Raw genomic sequence first — 24423 nt, forward strand, 5'->3', positions numbered from 1 at the left:
TGCCCTAATATATGAGTAAATTTGGGCCTCAATTAAATGGAAAAGGGTGGGTTATTTAAAAATAAAAATAAATAAATCAGCCCTATGCAGCTGTCACAAATGTTGAAATTAGCTATGGAGACCAAAATTTACCCTTTTTGGGGGGTTGGTGTCCACTCAATGGACTGCAGTTTTTGGCACTTCCACATTGGCCTCATTTTTCACCCATGGAGTCTGAAGCTTAAATTTAATGAGCAGAAACTCCTACATTTCCTGTGAAAACAGAAGTTTATTTTGAAAGCCTGTACACTGTCCCTGAGCGTCAAAAACGGACACAGATGGGTACCTATCATGTCATATTTTGACGTAATGGGCATTAACCAAACTTTTGTATTTGATGAGTTGAGACTAAGCCTGTGCTGTTCTGTCCTCATGGGGAGAAAGTTAGACACAGAATCGACTTTTCTTTAATAAAGAATTTGTTATCATCTGTGAATCGCTGTCACTGTCCAGGCAATGTTCTTCTTGGATAAAGTGAAATACTTCATTTTTTAAGGCATTTCCTTTGGAGTGTCTTCTCTTTTCAGTTATTTTCTACCACAATGAAAGTCTTCTTGACATCCACTGAACATTCTTCTTTGCTTACTTTTTTTAATTCAAAATCATTACAAAAAGAAAGAAGTACTTTAAACAGATGGCAGCCTGAGTTGCTTTACTTGAGGCTTTTAGTAACCCTGTTAAGTTATGGAAGAATGAAATGTTCACATAATTTCTGTCAACAACACGTGTTTCCAGATTTCTTGCTCATTTAATGGCATTTGATGAGGGTGCGTTGTCTCCACAGACAGATCAGCCCATTGTGGCTGCATGGTGCTGCTCAGTCACATGTATAAAGTTAGAGATGCTGGCTCTGCTGCTGCTGCATGCGCTCTGCCCACCCAAGTGTGTGAGCAGAGGTTGTGTTTGTGTCTGGTGTATGTTGCCGTCGAATGTGTCAGTCAGCTTGTTTGCAAGGCCAGATGTACTGAGGAAGCGATGGGGTCAAGGTGGGAGGACTCCCCCTCCCCAAAAAGAAGTGTGGATTTATAGCAACATGTCTGGGTTACAGAGCGAGTGTGGTCTCTCCCTCCCACACCACGCTATAATTTCCTGGGTTCTGTCCACGGAGAAATATGGCCTGGAGACAGAGAGGTAGAGGAAGAGAGGAAGAGCTAAAGATAGAGATGATGGAGCAGACACAAAGTGGCAACACGAGGATATGAGGAAGACACAGTGGGAAGATATCAACAACATGTTACACATTGTTTTTCATTAAGCACAAATCTCACACTGTCTTTCATTAAGATCCTTAATGATTCTTAATGACACACATGAAACAAGTAAAAGGCTCATCACAGAATCTTTCTGCTTCAAGAGGTAAAAAGGTTTAAGAAGTACTGTCTGTGTAGACAAATCATCTTATTCATATGTGCCATAAAGCTCCATTAGTGTCCAAAAAAACTATTAAAAATACACCTATAAGCCATACTGTTGCACTGGATGACATGCTCCCTTATTTCAATGAGCATAAACTATAGTGTATTTTCAGTCAATCCCACATACACCGTCCTGCTCATGGATGGATTACTGAGCAGGCCTACAGCGCCCAGGCCCAGGGCCCCAAAGTGTATGGGGCCGTCCCTGACATTCACCTGCAAAAAGTCACTTAAATGATTACGTGCGGACCAAATAGAGACACAAAAAGACAACAAAGACATGCAAAGGCACTGCAAAAAATCGAAACCAAAAAGAGACGCATTACCAAAATAACCCACAAAATTATGTCAAAGAGACACGAAGTTGCCTCAAAACAAAATGATTACAAAGACATTTAAATCAACCAAAAAGACACAAAATTACCTGGGGAAAAAAACACAAAAATAACCACAAAACTACCAAAAAACAACACAAAATGCAGGGACACAAGATGACTGCAACAACAAACAGTAGCATAACCAGTGTGTGTTTCCAGTCTTAAGTACTAAAGGCGATGGGTGCTGAGCCCGTTGTTTCATAAGCCACCTGATCCTTTAAATAATCACAAGACAATCAAATATTCATTCATCTCTGGCTGAAAATAAAGTTAAGTAACATTTACTAAAAGCTGCACTGTCCAGCTGATTTAAAAGATCATTTTCCTTTTTAAAATATTAATATGGCAGAAGTTTTAAAGTTTTACATATTTGCTAAGAATGAATTAGTGCCACAGACAGTGTAGGGAAGCAGAATCCCTTGACATTGAGGAAAATCAAAAATCTTTGATGGGACCCTTTGATTTTGTTGTTGTGACTTTTACTCACATTTAAGGGTTTCCCTGTAATGACCCTGTAATTTAGAAGACACCATATAGAGTTAATGATGGTCAATCAATGAACCCTAAAATTTATGAAACTTTTCTTTCTGAAAAATTCCAAAATAAAATGCAATGTCTAATTTTTACTCTTAAAATCACATTTTTATAGCACTGGAGTGTTTAAACATTTGTTTGTTTTTTTTTGGGGGGGGGGGGATTGGCCTAAGTAATTTCTTCGGCAGTCTTGCACGAAATCTTAAAAGAAGAACAAATGCACTGAAAACAAATGGACTCATCTCGTACCATTTGCAGGATAAAAAAAAAGTCCTTAACACTGATATAAGGCTATTGCTCTTGTTAAGTTGGCCATTTTATTGCATCTCTAGCATTTATCTAAATTTAACAAGACTTTGCGGCTCAGACTGTGCCCGTTTGTGAAACAGCATTTACCCTCAGTGACCCCACTGCGCAGCAACAAACACCTGACCCTCTAAACTACTTTCTAATCTCCATTCTCAGTCATTAACCATCTCAGCGGTGGACACCGTGGCTGTAAAGTCTTACCATATACCATATAAGAGGCTTTTTTTCTTCTGGAGGCAAACTCCTGTGAACTGGGAGGTCATATGAGGACTTCTCCCCTTCCCTGTTGCTCTCTAGTGGGAACCAGTGAGTGTGTGGAGACAGAGGAGCGCCCCCTGCTGGTCAGAGGCCGCGCTGAGCTCCTGCACACAGCTGTCTCACACATGCTCCCCAGCACAAGCACTTTACTGCTTTATTCCCACTCATCTGTATCGCCTGTTCTTTATTCAGAGGTGACTTTATGGGGTCGTTTTGTTGCGATCGGTGCTATCATCGCCATTATATGATTATCTTCCACTAATCTCTCCGATGTAATAGTCCTGCAGGACCAATTTCTGGTGCAGGATCGTTTCTTATCTGCATTTTTAGGCAATCTGGGGCAGCAGGCTTCTCACTTCTCCCCAGAGATGGAGGCTTAAGATGATGGTCTTTTAGTAATGATTTCATTTCTGCCTTCAGTGAATCCCAATTTGATCATAGTGAGTGAGAATATTCAGTTTAGCACAACGGAATCTGGAAGCATTTTGGATTGCAGTATGAATTTATAGCTTGTCTTGAAGACATTTGAATTTATATGACAGTGATGAATCTGTACGCTTGCACGTTTGTTCCGAGGCTAATGTCTGCGAGTGAATATATTCCAGAGTCTTCATTTTTCAAAGATTATTTTTGGATTAGTTTTAATTCCTCCTGAGCACTGGCTCTTTGTGTGAGCTATTTTAGAAACCACAGGTGGGCACATACAGGTGGTTGTTAACAGTCCTGGCAATGAATACACTTGTTTTCTCTCCTCTTGCTTTCTGTCTGAGAAGCTTTTGAGCCTCGCTGAGTTTCTCAGCTGCCTTTGATTTTCCTGGTACAAATGTGGAAAACATGAACCTCCTCTGCTCTCATCTGCCGGAGCGTGCATGCAGCGAAATGACTAAATCTACAAGCTGCCCAGTGATATTGTGATGAGTGGAGTTCCCCGGTGAAAGAAGATGAAGATAGGAGTTGAATCAAAGCCACAATTTAGATGTGTGGTGTGATTTTCTTTTTTTCTCTCTGTCTTTGTCTTGCAGAAATGAAATATTGGCTTTGTGTGAATAGTGGATGAGCATTTATTAATATGTGTGTGTCCAATTTGTTCTTCTCTCTGTAGTCTGATAAGAGACATCAGTTCAAACTGGATGAACTATACAGGGAGGTTAGGTAGTAACTAATTTAATGGTAACCTGTTGAGTATTCACCAAAACAATTGGTGGATTGTAACTAAGTACATTTACTCAATTACTGCAATTAAGTATGAATTTAAGGTACTTTATTTGAGTATTTTTAATCTCATGCCACTTTCTACTTTTATTCCACTATACTGAGGAGGGACGTATTGTAGTTTTTAATCCAGTACAGTGATATAATATCTTAAGTTACTTGTTATTTTACAAATTAAGATTTTCTTGTCACTCAAACTATATGAAAATATACAAGTGCAGCTGAAATGATTAGTCAGTTAATTAGAAAATTAATTGGCAGCTGTTTTAATAACTCAATGATATGCTGATTAGCTGTATTTCCTTGTAATTATTGTAATTTACTAAATTGATTTTTGATTGATTTTTTTTTTTCTGAGTACTTTTACTTTTAAAACTTGAACACACTGTACTTTTACAAGTAACCAAATATTTTTACAGTGTAGCATTAGTACTTCTATTCAAGTAAAAGATCTGAATACTTCATTCAGAGGTACTAACATGGTGTTTTGTTGTTGTTGTTTGTTTGTTTTGTTTTGTTTTTCTGTTTTTGTCCTCTTCTTAAATAACTTATATTTTTTGCTCCAGAATGCTTACCATTCTTTTTTTTTAACTGCTAGAGTTGTAATATAAAATAAAATAAATGGACTTGAAATATAAAAAATGGTATTTCAGCAACTAGAATTGCCTATTAGATAAAGTACAATAATGTTAAAGTGTGAAATGGTCTGCAGCACAGACTCATGCTGTATCCTTCCCCCCTAGTTTTCATATGTTCCAGTGTTGATACAAGCAGTTGCATGTATTTATGCTGCATAACCCTGGCCAGCTCTAATCCTAATTTATATTCTGTTTTAATATTTATGTTCCATTTTTTGCTGGTACTTGTTGCTGCAGTGAGCCACTTCGCCCTGCAGGGATCATTGAAGTCCCCCCGTTCTTGCCTTACTACTGTAAATCATAGCACAACAGCACACTGCTGTATGTAGCGCCACCAAAGGACACAAATGAATGAAAAAAGGCCAAATCTTCTTCACAATTGTAATGGAGAGAGAGAGCAGCCCTGCGTGCTCCCCTCACATCCCCCCAACCTCCAAATCAATTTCCTTTAAATGGAATTAAGTGAGATTGAGGCACACCACTGTATTAGTTCTTCAAAAAGCAACCCTCCCAGCAACTCTTACACACACACACACACACACACACACACACACACACACACACACACACACACACACACACATACACATTCCCTCCTCCTCCCATTCTCCGACGGCTGCCGTTTTCCCCTCGATGGAGTTTGATCGACACTCAGCTGATCTATAAATAAAGGCTTTTCTTCCAACCCACAAAGTCATGTTGGCCGCTCACAGTTTGGCTCCAAGGTCACAGCTGCCTGAACTCCCCTTTATTGCATTCATTCACCACTTGTTGGGGAAATGGCTTTAAAAGCTCTTTAAGCAAATGTAAATGTGTTGCTCGATGGAGATGGACACATAAAGTGAACAAATGAATGCATATTTTAAATTGCGTAGATTTTTAAATTTAGTCTCTGGTGGGCTGTAGTAAACCCACCTGGACGTCTTTTTTTTAACACCCATAATCACCCATTTAACTTCATACACATGCATCACCGTAAGTGAATGTTATCGGCCAGATGTTTCACACAAACGGGACCCTAAAAATGATATGAATCATTAGGTTTTTGTTTTGTTTCAGACTTTTGTGTTTAAAACACGCCGCAGTGTAGTTTGTAATTAACTCGCCAAACCTATTTATTAAATCTAATTAAATTGAGTTTGATCTCTTTTTATCACTTTGCTTGAATCACCAGCCCAAATTACTGAAATGTCCACTTTTCAATTTTCCACTACACCCCAAAATGGCTTTCTCGGAATAAAGCAGATGATGAAACACTGCAGCCATTTCAACACATTGCCTTATAGTAAACAGTGTATGTAGAGAATGCAGCTGACTCCAGGCAGATGCAGCAATGTTTAGTGTTTGATTCAGTTTATTTTTACACTTTATTAGCAGGATGGCAGGCAATTTCAAGCTCTATGTATACATTACACAATATCTAGTTACAGAGCATAAAATGGAACAAACATATGATCTCTTCTCTGTAACAACTGTAACATTTCCAAGTGCGTTCCTACATGGAGTGAAAAAACGTAAAAACTGATGCTGCACAGGCCAATATATTCTGATCATTAGTCCCTAATGTGGGTCAACCCAAGGGAGAAGGTTTTGTTTTAATATTGGGTGGGGTAGATATGAAGCATTGGGTTTTGGGGAAAATTTAGAGCACCAGAGATTCATTTCCTGCACTTTCAATTTTTGCCTTTTCTGAATCAATTTACAGTGCAAATGTCATTAATTTTGTCAAAATAAGAGTCCTCTGCATCCCCCATATAATTTACACCTATGCATGCAGTTCACCTTTACCCATTAGGATAAGTACACAATAATTCAAAAATCTAAAACAAAGTTTGAGAGAAAAAAATTACTTCTATTTGAACATCAAATTACAATCTTAGTATTTTCTTGATTGACTTTCTGATTTTTTTGTCTCTTAAAACATAAAGAGTAGAAAATTACTGTACACTGTTTGAATTTACGATATACTTTATATAAATATATGTATATAAGGTTTCGGTCCTCAGACCTACATCGGTTACATTTTTATCCATTTTCACCCATGGACAGTTTTCTCCTGTGCATCTGTCTACAAATTATTGAAGGATTGCATGGGCCTCCATATTTCAGTTTTTTATTTTTCTCCAAACATATTAATTCTTTCGATAAATATCTGAAACTTTGTGGTCCTTTAACCAGTAAAACCCACAGTTTTTAGTTCAGTCTAAATGGACTGTTTTTAAGACTAATGTTGTCAAAAATATAATTTTTTGATGCTTATAAATTCTGAATATAAATATCTGACATTTAACAGTTTCAATACTAATTTTCTTCAGTATCAATACACTTTCTCGCTCTGTCTTATTGTAAATGCTTACTAAAGTATTTCTCCTGTTCTCTGCTACTAACCAAGACAATAATGTTATAGTGATCATGTTTATAGGTGTCTGTGTACATTTTTCCCACTGTGGTATTAAACATTATTGAAAATTAATATTTTCCAAGGTGTTATATCAAAGTTAAAAATTCCAGTATCCCGTTGACACTACTACAGACAGAAAACCTAAATTACTGGAAACAATTTAGTTTTTTCTCTCTAAAAATAGAGGAATTGTTCAAGTCCTTCTGTACCCTCACCACTACCCTGAATATCCGGAGCTCATGCTTATATTACTATTTAATTTACTGCTTACTAATTTAGCTCTTTCCCTTCTTCACTTTCTCAGTTATAACACAGCTCCAAGTCTATCTGAGGGTCAACATTGCTCATCTTGAGTGCAATCTGTTGTTCACTCTCACTATTGCATTCAGGCTGTGAATAGCAGCTTGCTGGATGCCGATGTCCATTTTTGCTTGTTTACTGCTTAATTGTTTAGTTAACAAAGATACAGTTAACGATTTTTCCGATTCCATATAAAGGCCTTTACATTTTGAGCTCATGTACATGAACTATGGTGATTATTTTCCCATTGTGTTGTGTTTTCACCATGATACTCCTGGCCATGAGTGAGAATGAACCACGCCGTTTCCTTGTGTTGCCTGGACGGCTGTTTTGCACTACAAGAGGGGCGCGGCCTTCATCTGCTCAGTGCGTTATTCTCACAGCGTGTCTTCTGGAGGAAAAAACCTTGTGTATGTGTGTTAAATGCAAAAGTTCCCAACAATGGAGGCTTGTAGTGCACTGTGACTTTTCTCTCAGACCTCCACCCCTGTACTCATCCTCCGCTCCTCTCAACAAAAGCCCCACGTTAACTACATTAAGCCGGCCGAGAAGCATGCCATCCCCATTGTACCTAATACCTTTATCATTCAGGAGCGATTTGGCTATGCTTCCCCCTGAGCATTCACGTATGATTTGCTCTTCTTTTTAAAGTTACGCACATCAGATAGCGTCCTTCTCCCAACACCCCTCATCCTTGGTTCTTTTTCTCTCCCACCCCTCCCCTCTCTTCCCTTCCCTTCTTCACCAGCCATCTGAGAAAACAAAACAAACACCCTATCCTGTCCAGCGTGTCTGTGTTAGAAGGGATGCTGAGTGTGTGTGTGTTGCGGTTAGGACAGTAGAGTTAGGTGCTAAAAGCCTTTTGTCCGGCAGGAAAGACGATGTCAGCAGCCACGGTGAAGGGAAAAAAGTGAGGGGGAGCTGGGGTCATTTGGCTTCAGCCTTTTTGTGTGTGTGTGTGTGAGTGTGTATATGTGTGTCTGTACGGGCCGAAGGACCTAAGAGCCTGTGACTAATGTGGGTTTGCAACCCCGTCCCCCCAGCCCCCTTTTCCTTTTACATTGTCTGCCCCCACTGTCCAGATGGCCAGTGAGAAGAATAAATCCTGGGAAGGCGAGGAGAGATTTGAAATTCCATTGCAGGACAGGGGGTGAAGGTGGGGGGTGATGGGAGGTTGACAGGGTTTGGGTAGTTGGGCAAGTTACTCCCAGTCTTTCTGACCCTCAGTGCCCCCTTTTTTTAAAGTAGAAAGTGTCCTTTTTGACTTTTACTTAAAATTATGTAGTTTTAATTGAAATTAAGCTGTTTACAAAAAGGGACAAACAAACACTCTGAGACAACAAGAAAGCACCTGTAGCACTTTGGTAGGTGCGGGAATGAACTCTAGATAAAGAGTAGGGATTAACCAATATTGTTTTTTCAGGGCCGATATGGATACTGATTATTATTAGTTAATAAGGCCGATAAGCGATATTTGGAACCGATATGCATTTACAATAAAAGCGAATATCTTTCTTTCAATGTTTAGAATTTGGAAAAAATAACAAACTTTAACACAAAGCTTTGTTTAAATGCCTTTAGCAAATGTTTAACCAAAACTGACACTTTTAACATTGAATACAGCAAATTTTTTTGATAAAGTCAAGTGAAAATTTAATTTTGAAATGTTTTGAAATTTAAAAATGAATACATAAAAATCGCTCCCTGAGGTTTTACCAAGGAAAAATTCCTCCCACGCTGACGCTTTCTTCAGACTTTTTAATTAATTAATTTTAGCGGCGTTCATTAAAATATTACGCTGATACAGAAAATCTGCAAAATGCCAAATATCTGTCCCAATAATCGTCCAGGCCAAAAATCTGTCAAACCCTAATTAAGAGGGAATGAAAAATAGTCAACAGGAGCAGATACAAGCCTCCACCCAAATGCAAATCCAGTGCTATTAAAATGTAGTGTTTCATTAGTTCAAGACACCTTGTCTTTAATATAATCCAGGCAGCGACTACATTTTCACCACAATGTGAAACATTTCTCTAATTTTCAAACAAGTATTCAAGGAGACAGGGTTGCCACAATTCATTTTACTGTTAAACATTAAAACACCATAAAACAAATAATATCACTCTAATTTATGCCTATATTATAAGATATGATCACAGGAAGCCTATCTTTCCCTTTTTAATGGCAGAATAATTAAATAGAAACCAAAGAAGTCAAAGCTGATGCTTTTTAAAATGCCTTTACATTTTTATATTAATGGAAAAATATAACACATAGTAACAAATAAAACTCATGAAAACTGTAAATAGTATAATATTTGATAAAAATGTTATGTTATGGCACAAAGTGGCCATCTATTCAAAAGATAACGTGTCTACTTGAAATTATGTTTGTTTGTCACTAAACCTTTTTCTCAATTATGTTGCGGCATTGTGATCACTGCCAGGATTATGTTCAGAGACAGTGTTTCATTCATGTAACAAAACATGATGTTCATGTGCTGCTTTGACTTCAAAAGGCAGGCTTTTGCTGACAGTGGGGGTTGAACAAGGTGCAGGATGCATCGAATGATCGATCGAATGCACTTAATGAAGAAGAAGAAAAAATTAATGTTATAGTTGATACAACTGAATACTGTATTGCAGGATTGCCTGTATTGGTGAAAAACTGAAAAACATTTTCAGTGTATGTTTTGCTGATATGTTAAGTAGCAACATTTTAATGATTTACAAGAAACATTAATGATAGCAACATTTTCTCGTTATTTTCATAGAAAACATAATTTTCTTGGTATTATGTTTACCTCAGAATGTATTTCTAAGAGACGAGCTGCATATTTTCTGCTTCCATGTTAAACATCATAAGCAATATTTTTCTACCTATAACTGATTTTAAGAAACATTTCCTATTTATATTTTTTTCCATATGCTTTGACAGAACTGTTTTCTTATCTGTATTTTCTTTTGTGAGAGTGGGATGATATTATCTTCAATTTTATGTTTGGATAACTGGCTAAAGATGATGTTTGGAATAAATCATCTTCCCTCTTACTTTTAAATTATATATGTGAGGCAGGCTGGAAACACAGAGGGCTTCTTTTCAGATGTTTTAGGAAACAAAATAGTGGACAAGATTTTGGAGGGTTTTTGAGGCTGTGTGGGAGAAGACGGTGATCAGAGAGGAAGGAAATGATGCAAGAGTTCTACAATCGGCACATTAGCAACATAGAAAGTTGACTTCTAGTAATTAACTTTTACAGATGCGACACACACGCTCAGTGTGAGGTGACATTTTTGGCACTTTTTGAATCAGTCTGGGACACTTCCTGCTTTGTTTTCCTTTTCATCTTGTCGTATACGTCTCCGGCTGTAAAGAAAACCCATATCAGACTACAGGTCTTTTCCACAGGTTTTTTTTTTTCTTTCCAAGTCATTCTCTCCTTTCAGTGGTTAACTATCAAAGCCAAAACCCTTTTGTTAATTTACACAGTTTACATTTGTATGAAGCCCCTTGCAGGTCGTGCAAAGCCCTTATTGTTGTACCCAGTGAATCAGTTCCTCAGAATAAGATCTGAGGGGATTTTTTTCGTTTTTTCCATGTTCAAGATCATTAATCTCGGTGACAGGGATTTACGTCAGCCGACAGATTCACTGATATATTTAGAGTGAAAATGTCTCCATTTCCTGTTAAAGAGAAAAATAGGACTGCACTCAAACGTGGTGCTTCATCTGTAAACACACAATTGAGCATTTTATGTGGAGAAAACTGGGTATACAAATGACCGTGCTGCGCAAATTTCTCCGTGGGATACTCGAACCTCCCACTGAATGCTGTCATTTATTTTCATTGGTTTCCTGCAGTAATGGACTTTGCCTGAACAACATCTTTGTATTTAACCTTGAGAATGAAGCATTTGAGTGCATATGTGCATTTATGTGGTCACGAGCACACACGCACTTTACTCTGATAATGATCATCTCACTTACTATTTTTTCTCTCTAAGAGCACATTTCGTTTAGCTTTTTGTAATTTCAGAAAGGTCGCGATGAAAATTAAATTTTAATTTAGCACTGAGCCAGTAATGCTCTATTAGCCACCGTTATTAAATGTACAGGTATTAGTCTTGGTTGCATCGGTACACACAGAACATATCATTATATAGATGTAAGAATATGTATCACTGTGTAGACATTAAAAAGCACAGTACTTGCAAGCGCATACTTTCATAAACACTAATTTTATATCATGCAACATTGTGTTAATGCATTATATAATGCATGTTGTATTTAAAAAGCACTTGAGTGGTTTTGCTTTTCACTGACATAAAGTTCGGTGGTATAAAAGACACAAAAAAAAGTCAAAATGGATGCAGCACAGGCTGAGATATCCTGATTTTAGTCCCTTATAAGGGTCAATTCAAGGGCGTAGGTTGTCTTGTTTGTCTTTGTTAGGTTTGGCCTCATCCCCCAGAAAATTGTGAGCATTTTTGCTCCAATTTGTGCATTTTCTGCATCAATTTATGGTGGAAATTTGTTTAATTTTGTGAAAATGAAAGTCTTCCACTACTTTTTTGTTTTAATTTTGGGGGGACAGATGTACATGCTCTAAATATTCCTAGCTGGCCACCGACATTGTTAGGTGTTGATTTGATTGAATTTGGGTTGTGACGTCAAGTGACCAAAATTCAATGTTAGGGCAACTCCGAAATCAGTTTAACATAGAAACATCAGATAATGTTGACGTTATATTGGTTATAACCTTTTGAAACCTGGGAAAATTTGCTTGATTTATTTTATAAACATGGGAAGAAGGCAATGAGCAATGAATGAAGAAAAGACTGAAAAAGAAAATTGGCAAGAAATTATATTTATTATGATGATTATAAATATTGTGGTTCCCTAGACATTTCCCCCTTTATTCTTTAAAATATTTATTCTAAATCTGTTTATCTGTGAAACAATTTTGATATTTATATCTGATATTTACTGTACTTCAGCATCAAAAGTAACTTTATCGTACGTAATGAACTTCCATACCGTAATAAAAGCATAAGCACTGGTAATACAAAGCATTTTTCTGAAAATTTGAAATATAGTTCTTTACTTCAAAACATACACCACATTACAAATGGAGTGTACATTAAACTTAAAGAAAAACTAGGTCTTTTTTGCAACTTTTGCAAAAAGGATTTAAAGAACAAAATCCAGTTAATCCTTATCTGCCATTCCTTCATTTGCCCATCCAATCCTTCTTACCTCAGTATCCTTCCTTATTTTGCAGTAATTTTAAATGATTAGTTGAAATGTAATGAAGTAAAAGTGAAAGTTGGCAGAAATATTAAAACTCCTGGTAGCTACTACCATCAGGTTGCCGCTATAAAGTCCCCTTGGCCAAGAAAAACACCAATTAAAGCTCCTTCTTTCCAAATGTCATAAACATCTTAGATAAAAAACAACAATCCATACACCTACATAAACACTATGCCACTTTGCACACTCTGTCTAAATTATTGTATTAGGTATTTATTCTGTTTTTTTAGGAACATATGTTGTATGTTTATTGTCTGAGTTTGTTTTGCACTGTATGTTGGGCCACATCTAAGACGATTCACTGTCACAACAGACAATAAACTTTTCTGAATTTGAATCTGAACTGAAGTACAGTGCACATACTTCCAAAAATACTTAAGTACTCTAACAAAGTATTGTTACTTCTGTAGCATTACACTACTGCACATTCCCTGCACCCTAAAAACCTCACTCTCCAGAAATCTACGCCCATGGGTGTACCTCCAAAATCCTTTGATCAGACATTTCCAGTAATGCAGCTCAATAATAATAATAGCTCAAAACACTTTCTCATGATTTTAGCCTGCGTTATCACAACTTATAGTTTGCTAAATGCAAATTTGAAAACAGATCCACCTCACTGGGCCCCTACTGGCCCTTTACCAGTTTTACATCCCAGGCCAGGGCCCCTCCTGTTGAAATGGGGCCCCTCCCCGGCCAGCATCGGAAGAGCAAGCCAGTTGTCACGGCCAGGCTGGCTGAGAGTTAGGGAGGCCAGCTGTAGCACAGGAGCTGTTCCCTCTCATTTCCACTTCATTTATCTCCCCCCCTCCTCCTCCTCCTCCTTCCATCCATCTATCCCTTCTTCCTTTCTCTTTCTTTCTCTTCCTCCCTCTGCCAGTGGACCAGCACTCTCTCCATGCTGAGCTCCACTGTGCCCAGTCAGCTGTGGCAGAGCAAATGGCATCTCTTTGTTTCTTCACTCTCTTCCTCAAAGACTCAGTTTTAAGTGCAGTCATATGTTTGTTTTTATCTCATATATTACAAAGTTAAAGCCTTCAGATATTAAAAACAGTCGAAACCACAAATTTCCTTTTTTGTGTGATAAAGCATCATTTCGTTTGTCAGTTTTGCATCTGTTTTTTAGAGGTATATCAGCTGAAAAGATCAAGACTCATGGGCTGGGTGGGGGATTTTGGTTACAAAAATGATAACTGAAATCATGCAGGAAATAAACAAAAGTAAAGGACACCAAATCACTTCCAGATTTGACCCACTGTAGAGCCGAGCCAGGTCCAGACAGAGAACTCTCTCTGTTTCCTTTTCCCTCCCTCCCTTCTCTCCTTGGTATGAATCTGCCGTATCTCATTCCCCAGCGCTAATTCCAATTTAATTGCCAGTAGCCCGAAGCCTCCTCAATAGGAGTAACAAATGGTTTGATTCTGTAGACTTCATCAGACTGCATTTTAAATGCGACACAGTAACCCGGTGCGAATGCCAATGAAGCCTGGCGAGTAGCTCCTCTGTTTACTAATTATCCTTTTTCTTACTCCCAGCCACACTGCACAAGTTGTCTGATTAAATCGGATTTGTGGGGATTGGAGGGTGGGGTAGGTGGGTGCTCTGGCGGTGGTGGTGGGTGAGGAGGGGATGTCAGGGGGTTGATGGTGGTGGGAGGGCGGGTTGGACTGGATGGCGAGCGTGGCCCGTCTTTGTAAATGATCCGCGGGTCCACAACGAGAAGGGGGCCGGCGGTGCGACTGTAAATCATGATAAAGGGGCTCCGCCACTGTTTCTCACGTTGACATTAATTCCCAGCTCGCGTCGTTTATGATCTTTACAGTCAGCATGGTGGTGAAGAAAAAAACAAACACATGCTGGTAAATAAATTCTACTGACATTTTCAGAATTTATATCCACTGCAGTAGTGCAGGGGAAGGCTTTGAGATTTCTTATAAAGTAGTCGAAGGTGGATGAAACCTTTCAGGAGTTATATTACAGGAATACAGATTTCTCTTTCTATATGCATGTCCTGTGGTTATCTGAAAGAAATTATTGCATTTTTTTGGCGTATTTTTACAGGCGATACACTATTTTTTTTATTTTTGACGTCAATGAACCCCATTAAAATGTTAGTCCGTCTTGCAATACTTTCTGACTTCCCTACCCTGTCTGAGGCTCTCAGCCCTGAGCCTATTTGCTGTGACTGAAGACGTAATTCTTTAAAAATGGGTCACAAATATATAGTTTCATTGTTGAAAAAGCCTCAGCAATTTCCTGAAATGGATGGGCACTGTAGTTTTCAGCAAGCATCACTCCGACTGGAGTAAACAGTACGATTGTTGGAGACTTTTTCCATCTGCAGATTAATACATATTTGATGCTCTGGTGAGTAGCAGGAAGGTGTATGTTGGATAGACTCAAAATAGACGACATGTCCAATTGTCCAATAGTTTTTAGACAACATGGCACAGGATCAGGCTTTAGCAACACAAAAATTCTGTATTGGACCAATTTGTTGTTGGTTTGGTCTTAATTTTTCATCAATACCGAAAAAACATTTTACGATCCTATTAATGTATTAAGTAATAATGTGAAATTAGCAGTGAAGTGCCCCAGTTGCTACAGCAGGGAGAGAATATGGCGCGACTGTGATGTTGTGCAGATGAGGAAATTTGCACTGCTATAAAGACCTCTCCCTGTCAACTAAATGGCCAGTTGAGCTGCCATATGGTTGTGCTGACATTATCTCTGGGTAATTAATATGGCATCTCGCCTGGCATCTGGTGGCATTAATCTAGCTGGGAGCAGTTCATCTTACAATGTCAGCGCTGCAGCGGGCCCGACGTGAATTATCACTGCCCGATGGAACTGGGAGGCAGGGATGAAACAAAACAAGACACAGCAGGGCAGGGTTTGTTGACTGCATGCTGTTGTATTTTCTTACAGTAGGGATTGCCTTTTCTTTGATTTCTTGATGTTTTTTTTATTCCCTGCATGAATAATGTGAAGAGTTATTGGTCCTGTGAACTGATCCTCATTCGGTAAACCTCTGAAGTCACTCCTGGATTGATTGTAATCGGTGTGCTAATGTCATTTTGTTGGGATATTTGTAAGAAAGCCAGTGACATGTTTTGTTGTGTTTAATTGAACTTACACAAATATAGTACAATGTGTCCCAGTTCCATATTATTTACTAATACTAAAAAATCCACTCTGAATACTAATGTTGATAGTGTGGTATTATTAGTGTTTACAGACAGGATATCAAATGCATGTACTGTGTCCTTCAGTGCCAAGAGGAAATGGCCCTAAAGCAGTGTTTCCCAACCATTTCGGCTCACAAACCCTGAAACAAGGCAGTCCACCTGTGGCCCCCATGGATACAGTATGTCTATATGTTCAGTGCAGTACAATACGTGATGCTTTTTCTAAAGAATTTATAAAGGCCTTACTCTATAAGCCATCAAAAATTGTGTAAACTTCACAATGTTCATAATTTCTTGGCTCTTCAGATTTATATCTCAATCCTTAAGGGATGTTCCTGATCCCCAGGTTAGGAAACATCACAGATTTAAGATGTTTGCTGGCAGACACAACATTCCCTGCAAATTTCTGATTTGAAAACTTCAAAATCTCTTAAAATGTTCCACTTACTTCAATAAATGTAGTTTTTTCAGGCAGCTCTTCAGTTCTCATTGCATTGACCATCAAAACCAAGAGTCAGTTGCTATTTCCAATCACAAATTATAGCTTTCATTCTACTGTTTGGTTTTATAAACATCTGCACTGGCATTAGCCATGGTTGGAAGCATTATTCATAAACTTAATTCATGGTTTTTGGTTCTGTCTACGTATCTACATATTTCCTTGATTTTGACACACCTCTTGTTCAACCTCTTGTCCACGTGGACTAGAGGTTGAACTAATTAGATATTAATCGTCAAACGTCAAGGTCACTGTGACCTCGCGTCTGTCTCTCTCTCATGAAAACAAAATTTCAGGAAGGCCTTGAGGGAATATTCTCAAATTTGGCACAAACATCCAGTTGGATTCAAGGATGAAATAATTAGAGGTCAAGGTTACTGTGACCTCACAAAACACAATTTGGGCCATAATTCAAGAATTCATGTGCTAATTATGGCTACAATTCACACAAATTTCTTGAAAACACTATAAAATGAGGACATTTATTATCCAAAAGATTAAAAGTCAAATTCACTGCGACATCATAATGTTCGCCAAAAACGTTTTTCTGTCCGTTATTCAACGCCATTACACGCAGCAGCACCTATATTCAAAGTTTTGTCTACTGTCATGGCAACATACAATATGAGTTTGACATGAATGAATGTAAACTATAGCTTGACTCGTTTGCAGAGGCATTCAACTGCAAGAGACTAGTTTTTTATTGTATTGAATGAAATGGAAAAATGGAAAGTCTTAAGTTTAGCTCTCTAAAACATTTTGATCATTTCTAATTTGGATAAAATCTAGCATATGCATGACTACAAATAAACATTTAATGCATTCTTGCTTCAGTCAAGTTGTTTTCCACTACATGCAGATGCAGTTCTTTATTACTGAGGCTCATTTTTAACAGCCATTCCTGCCTCCCTGTATTTGATCAATATAGTTCTGTGGAGGTGTTTTAAATCAGTTAGCAGTAGCACAAACATTGCATCTTATTCTCTTTCACGTACCGTATACAAAAACATGTGAGCAGAGTGTGACGTGGTAAACAGCAGGCTGCTGTGTTTATGTTTGTGGAGTTATTCGTCTGTGTTTAGAAGCATACAACAGGAATAAGGCTGGAAATGTGAGCTGAGAAAAGACGATGTAAGTGAGTGCTGTGCACAGTTGGATAACAGGATTCTCTGAATTAAATGGTACACATTAGCTCACAGGTGATAAATCAGATTCTGAAACTATGTGCTTTCTCCTGCTTTCCTGAGAGGTCATGAATCGAGCATGATTTTCTTAAATCTGCAAATATGTGGTCTGTGCTCCAAAATGGAGGAAATGGTATGGTTGTGTTCCAAAATTGAAGGAGCGAGTAAACAAAAAATATCCACAGTAGCAACTGCTGAAATCTTCAAGTTCACATGATAAATTGACAGCTCTTGGCATGGAAATTTCAGCATGTAGACCTCAGGGCCCAAAATAGTCATAAAAGTAAGTCTAACCTCACTCCTAACTTTAACTAAGATTGTTTACTTGCTTAGATTAAACAATTAGCTACAGTTTGCATGTGGCAAACAGGAGATGATTTGCCCAGGTTGTGTGGAGTGATGTAATTTGGATGCAATGCTTGTTATGTAAACTACTTTAACAGTATGCCTATTTCCTCATTTCTGCATCTGTGTTGGCAGCCCTCATGCTTCCTTTAGCACCATGTGGTAGCTGTGCACAGACAATCCAGATGTGCATGAGTTGTTCAGAATTAAATAAAAGTTCTAAAATAGATTGTATGTTTCAATGGCTAAGAAAGCAGCGAGGCTAAGAGTTGGGAAATCTTGGTCTGTTTTTATCATTAAAACGAGGGAATTGCCGAAGCTGTGGAAAGCAAGAAATTAGCTGAAATGAGTCTCAGAACAAGCAGAACTTTATAATTTTGATTATCTTGCAATCAATCAGAGACATTAGTTCCCATGACAACACATTGTATTTTGAGTGTTCTCTTGGAAAAGTCAGAAAGAATCTCGGAGCTCCATTGGAAACTGTCAGGATCATTATTGTTTAGTCTGACAAGGTGACCATTTGGAAAGATTTCATGTTGACTGATTCCACCGTTAAACATTCGGAAGGTCTTGAACAGTAATTGTCCTCCTTAATATTTTCCTTGTAGCTCCACAATGTTACTGTATTCGGTGCATGGGTGGATCATAAGACAGTGGGCCACTTGGCACACATGTACACAGACTTTGTGGTCTTTTGTGTCTCTTTTTTGCTGTTCTGTTTGTCTTTGAGATAATTCTGCTTCTTTTTTGGTCTTTTTTTGTTTCTTTTCAGTCATTGTGTCTCTGTGTTTTTTTTGTCCTTTATGTTACTTTGTGTTACTTTATAGTCAGTTCTTTGTCTCTTTGTCATTGTTTTTTGTCTCTTTGTAGTCATTTAATGTGTCTTTATGGTTGTTTTTTCCATTCTTGTAGTTATTTTGTGACCCTGCATGCCTTTGTTGTCTCTGTGTGTCATGTTGTAGTCTTTTGTGTCTCTGTGTGGTTGTTTTGCATGTCCTTAAGGCTGTTTAGTGTCTCTTTGCAGTTTTGTCTGTTTTTGTAGTTATTATGTGTCTCCTTCCTTTGCATCTCTTTTCAGTCCTCTTTTTCTCTTTGTGGTTGTTTTCATCCTTTTTGTGGCTGTTTTGTGTCTTTATTTGGAGATTTTGTGTTTCTTTGTGGTTGTTTTGCACATTTTTGCAGTTAGTGAGTGTCTTGTTGCAGCTCATTTGCATCACTTTGTGGTCTTTTTTGTCTCTTTGTGGTCACTGGGGCTGACACGTTGGGCACCTGGACCCGTGCCCAGTAGGCCCCTTCAGTAATCCGTCCATAATTCAGTGTACAGGTTAAAATTACAAGAGGAGTTTTTGTTGGTCATTACCATTGGGGTTGTGTTGTTTGAGGTAAACTTTATGGTAACTGGACTGCAATGTTACCGGTAGCAACAGTTGCCTACAGGGGTCTTGCTAGCCATCAATATGCCAGGAATGATAACTACAATGTAAACTCCTGAGTGTTAGTGACATACCCTAACATTTAACTCGGGACCTTTTCCGATCCATGCGAGAGTAAAGTACAGAAGGCATTTATTTGTACGCTCACAACAAGATCCATTTCTTCAGTGACACCCCATGGAGGCGTAGGTAAAAAAAGGTGCTCGGCGACCTTTTCAGAACGGCCGTGACCTGGTGTGTGATGAAGCCTGATTGCAGATGAGAGCAACAACAAACACTTGTTGTCTAGACAGAGCTAAAGAGCAGCAAGAACGTCACCTCAGCTTTCGTTTCTCACACCTTCCTACGCAGACACATGCAGGACTGTTGTGACTGGTGTTTGTAGTGGCTGGCGGTTAGACGGTGGCAGTTAACAGAGCTGAGAATTCAGCACAGCACCTGGATGGATGGATGTTGTTGTGACTGCTTGTTGAAGCCTGTGTTTGCTGGTGTAAAGCAAGGTTCGTCCAAGGCAGGAAGGGAACAAATCGGTCGAATTCCCTTTGAGGTATTTTTACTCTGAACATGTGATGCCTGTTGCATATTTTTAGTGTTGCACCACAAACTATAGTTGCTAAAATAAAAAGAAAACTCTGAAACTCTCATAAGGTCATAACCAGCACTCAAAGGCAGCAAGTCAAAGCCATCACAAATCATATTGTGGCGGCTTTGATATCATGATTCTGTTATTAGACCTTGACCTAAGATCGAACTGAGACGCCTACAATTAATGAGGGTGTTTTAGGATACAGAAGCCTACATTTAGTCTCCCTCTCTATAGATAAACTATAGCTTATTATAGATTGCTATTGACAAGAGCGTGCAGTAACAGAGGTTGGGGGCTGTGGTAATGGCCTGTGATTGAACACCTTGTGCTGAGGTCCCGCTGCTGTCTGCCTCATTAACTCTGGCAGGTCCTCCGTTCAGCACGCTGCATTGCAGGCCACAGTCAGGACTATTTCGACTACAGAAACACCAGCCATTCAGGATGGATTTGATGCAGGACTATATGGACTAAGACATGTCTTCGAGTTGTTTAAGTCAAACATTACATGTTCCCGTCAGGCCTCCGAGATTATGCTGTATGCATAAAACATTTAGTCAATTCTGTTTGTTTGTCCACAGTTTCTAGTAAGAAATTGGCTTTCACATGTGTGACAAAGAGTTTTAATGAAGTTCAGCCAAGGTTTTCAGGGTTTTCTGAGAATAAGAAGCATAGATAGAAAAACAGGCATGTAGAGCCTGTGAGTGGCATCACCTAAGGGCTCTCTAGCTTTACTGCTCACCATTTTGTGAGTCACTTGATGGAAATCACTGAACCCAAATTTAGTCAACTTTAGTCACTTCTCTTTAAGCCTTAATACCCATTTAATGGAGCAGTGATTCTCAAAATTATCACCACAGCAAAGGGAGAAAAATGACCTGACCTGAGACTAGGGCTGCAACAATTGATTATTTTCAAAATTGGTTTATCTGTTGAGTATTTTCTCAACTAATCAGTTAGTTAGTTGTTTAGTCTAAAAACAATGTCATAAAATGGCAAAAAAATGTCCTCATATGTCTTGTTTAGTCCATAACCCAAGGATATTTTGTTTACTGTCATAAAGAAATAAAGAAATCAGAAAACATATACATATTAGAAGCTGGAATTTTGACTTTTTTTCTTAAAAAATTACTCAAACCAATTGTCAAATTATTTGGCATATAATTTAACAATTATTTGGCCAATGGGTGCTGTAGCTTTTATTTAGACCATAAGTTCTTGTAAAAAGTAAAAGCACCTTTTGGCCTTAGTAATGCTGCATGTGAGGCCACTTCCAAATTTGATTCAGCTTTCAGCCATGGTGGTAAATCTTTATATTTGACACTCTTTAAAGCTATATAGCTTAAAATATTAGACCTGGTTGGTTTGGTGTCACGGTGGTAACAATAAGAGTTCTTTTGGAAATTCAAATCCTATGTATTGTACGTTTTAATCAAGAACCAACCTCCAGCACTGGAAAAGAAGGCAACATGGAAGTGCCAAAAAACTGCAGTTCTTCAAATGACCACCTGAAGTTAACCCAAAAACTGAGTCAGTGCCGATAGACAGAACTTTACAGCAGAAATAAACCTGTTTAGAGCCAGGTTCAGAAAAAGGTTTATGTTTCTGTAGCTAATTCTCTCTTTCCTGACAAATGTATCGGGGTGATTTTTTTGTATAACTTACCCGTTTACATTTTATTAAGGCCTAAAGTTATGCAAAATTTAGGTGTGGCTGCTTTAGGTGACAGGCTGTCTGCCAATAGTGTCATCATTCAAATGCAGTCACTTCTGGCTCCAAAAAATCCAAGATGGCAATGGACAAAATACAAACTTAAGGCTGCAAATGGGAATCCACAAACCAATGGGTGATGTCATGGTGGCTGCGTCCAATATTTTATACAGTCTGTGGTTTGAAGCGATTAATTAAGACTTTTTAAGACTTTCTCAGATTTGTTTCTAAAGGAGGGTGGGTGCTTAGTTACCATGCTGCACATCAAATCAGTTGAAGTGCCCACCTCAATGGCCGGCCTCTGCCCCATTTCTTTGCTGTTTGCCTATCCGGCCACTGTCACCTCCCATCGGGGAGTATTCCTCTCCATTACCGGCCTCTGTCCGTCCCCCACTTAAATAACAGCAGCCCTGCCACTCCAGGCCCATTAAGATACTGCCGGCACTGCCGCGGCCACACACACAATCAACCACAAGCTGCCCGAGCCTTTATAAATAGATGGCGGGAGAAGGAGAGGGAGGCTGGTTAGAGGAGGTAAATTATTCCAAAACAGCCAAACAGGACTGAGAGTAAGAACCCCCACCACTCTGGCTCCTCCAGCTCCTCCTTTCAGGTGTCACTTTGGGCTGACTCAATTTTACACTGTAATGGACCTCCTGGGTCAACTACTTTTCTCCCACCTTTCCTTCCTTTTTTATCTCTCCGCTGCTCTCTTCATCTATCAGTGGCCGACAACACCTTTACTCACTTTCGGGCAACACAGACACACATTATTCCCCATACTGACTGTATAGTTTGTACCACTTAATTTTGTCCAACACTAATCAGGGTTCGCACTACACTTTACTACAAACTGTTTGCAGTTTGCAAGAGGCAGCGAGTAGCTTTCTTCTTATTGCAACATCTAGGATGACACCCACAGCTTCATAAAAGGATGTTTCAAACCTGGATTTGCATTTACTACCTACTGCCATCTTTGGTTTCTGGTGCCAGAAAATCCAAATTCACAATGTGTTCACACATTCACATCTATTTTGCTGTTATACTAGTGCACAGCTTAGTTCATTATCCATACGGTATATTTTACTGTGTCATTTTTGTTGGAGTGGTCCGCTTTTGGCAGTAAGACCCTTCTTGAGGAACGAAAGCGTCCAGTTCTTTGAGCGATGAATGAGATGAAGATGCATATGTGCATCTTCGTCTCAAGTTAATTATGGCTTTTACTGCTCTATATGCTATGAATGTAGTTCTTTCTTTTGTTAATGAAGCGGAGATATATATCTTTATAATTTGGTATTGAATGGGACTTTCTTTATGGTAGGTCTGCAATAAATAGCAGCTCTTCAAAGCTCCTAGGATCACAGATGTCATCATTTTTGAGTGTCTAGTATTTCTGTATATGGAAAGTGGCATGTTTAAATGTCCAGCAGTTACTAGTTTCAGGGTTCCTACACAGTTTGGAAATTGATTTTAGTCATTTCCAGGCATAAGTATAGAAGAAAGAAAAGAGAGTATGAAAAAATATTTGTGTTTCCAGACTATTGTCTGTTTTCCGTTTTCTTAAATATAAACTTCAGAATTTGAGGGAAGGGATGTTGGACAGTAATAGCTGATTCTTAGGATGGATGTTCACTCCGGTGAATCGGAGAGAAAGCATCTGAAATGGACCCCAGTATTTGTTCAGTGAAAGCAAGGCCATAAGCCTGTGGCCTGCAACACACAACTATGCAGAGCTGTCCCTACACCTGTGTGTCACAGCCTGCAAAACAGCTCTACCCCAAGAGCCCTGGAGCTGGGACCAAATTATTTGGAGGATCAACACCCCAGGTGAATTATGTAAGATTTTTAACATCTAGATAGATATAGATATCACCATGAAACTTCCCCAATTGATTTCTTACATTAAGTCATTTATTTTATTAGATGTTTTCTAAAATGTTACCTTTAAATATGCAAATGATGCATTACATAGCTAAATATGCACATGTTTTGGAGGTAAAATAGCCCAAAATCTCAAAAATGAAAACTCTGTTTTCACACGGGGTGTCCTGCCTTGACAGAGGCATGAAAATCTTTGAATTTCACAGAATGGCATCATGAATAACCCGATATTGAGATTGTCTGAACATTTGAGATTAATGCAGTGATGTAGTAATCAGAAAAGTAAACAGTAAACAGCCGTTTCTGCGTAGCGACCTTTACAGCTAGGTTCGTCCTAGTTTCCATGGACGCAGAGTACAAACAAGGCTGCACAGACCCTGTAAAATTATATACATTTTTTTTTTTGTTCAGTTTTGCGTCTTATTTTAGACAATGCTAAGAGACAAAAATATATGAACGAAACAATTATATAATATTATTTATTTAATATTATAGGGGGGAAATGTACGGTATTGTAGGCCCTGGGTCTTCAACTGGGGATCCATTACCCTAAAGGGGTCCTAAGAGTGACAGAAGGAGAGCTGCCAAATTATTGTCTGATCATCTAAGTTGCTAAAAAATTATGTAAAAAGTATGAAAATACACATAACATGAATCCAAGATAAGCAAAAATAAATCAGCTTAGTCAAAAAAGAGCAGTTAATTTCCAGCACAGAACACTGATTTTAGGATAATTGTTACCCATGAATCATTGTGCAATCATATTTGCAAGCTAATGCTAAATCATGCAGCACCTGTCCATAAC

The 24423-nt window shown here is 38.5% G+C and overlaps 1 protein-coding gene across 2 annotated transcripts in view; it reads left to right on the forward strand.

The window, feature by feature from the left end:
- Positions 1-24423, forward strand: part of zbtb16a (zinc finger and BTB domain containing 16a) — a 189373-nt gene that overhangs the window by 138253 nt on the left and 26697 nt on the right. The window lies entirely within an intron of this gene.

Source organism: Plectropomus leopardus, chromosome 15 (assembly GCF_026936395.1).
Source record: "Plectropomus leopardus strain MGB_pleo_1.0 chromosome 15, ASM2693639v1, whole genome shotgun sequence".
In the NCBI taxonomy this organism is placed as follows: Eukaryota; Metazoa; Chordata; class Actinopteri; order Perciformes; family Serranidae; genus Plectropomus; species Plectropomus leopardus.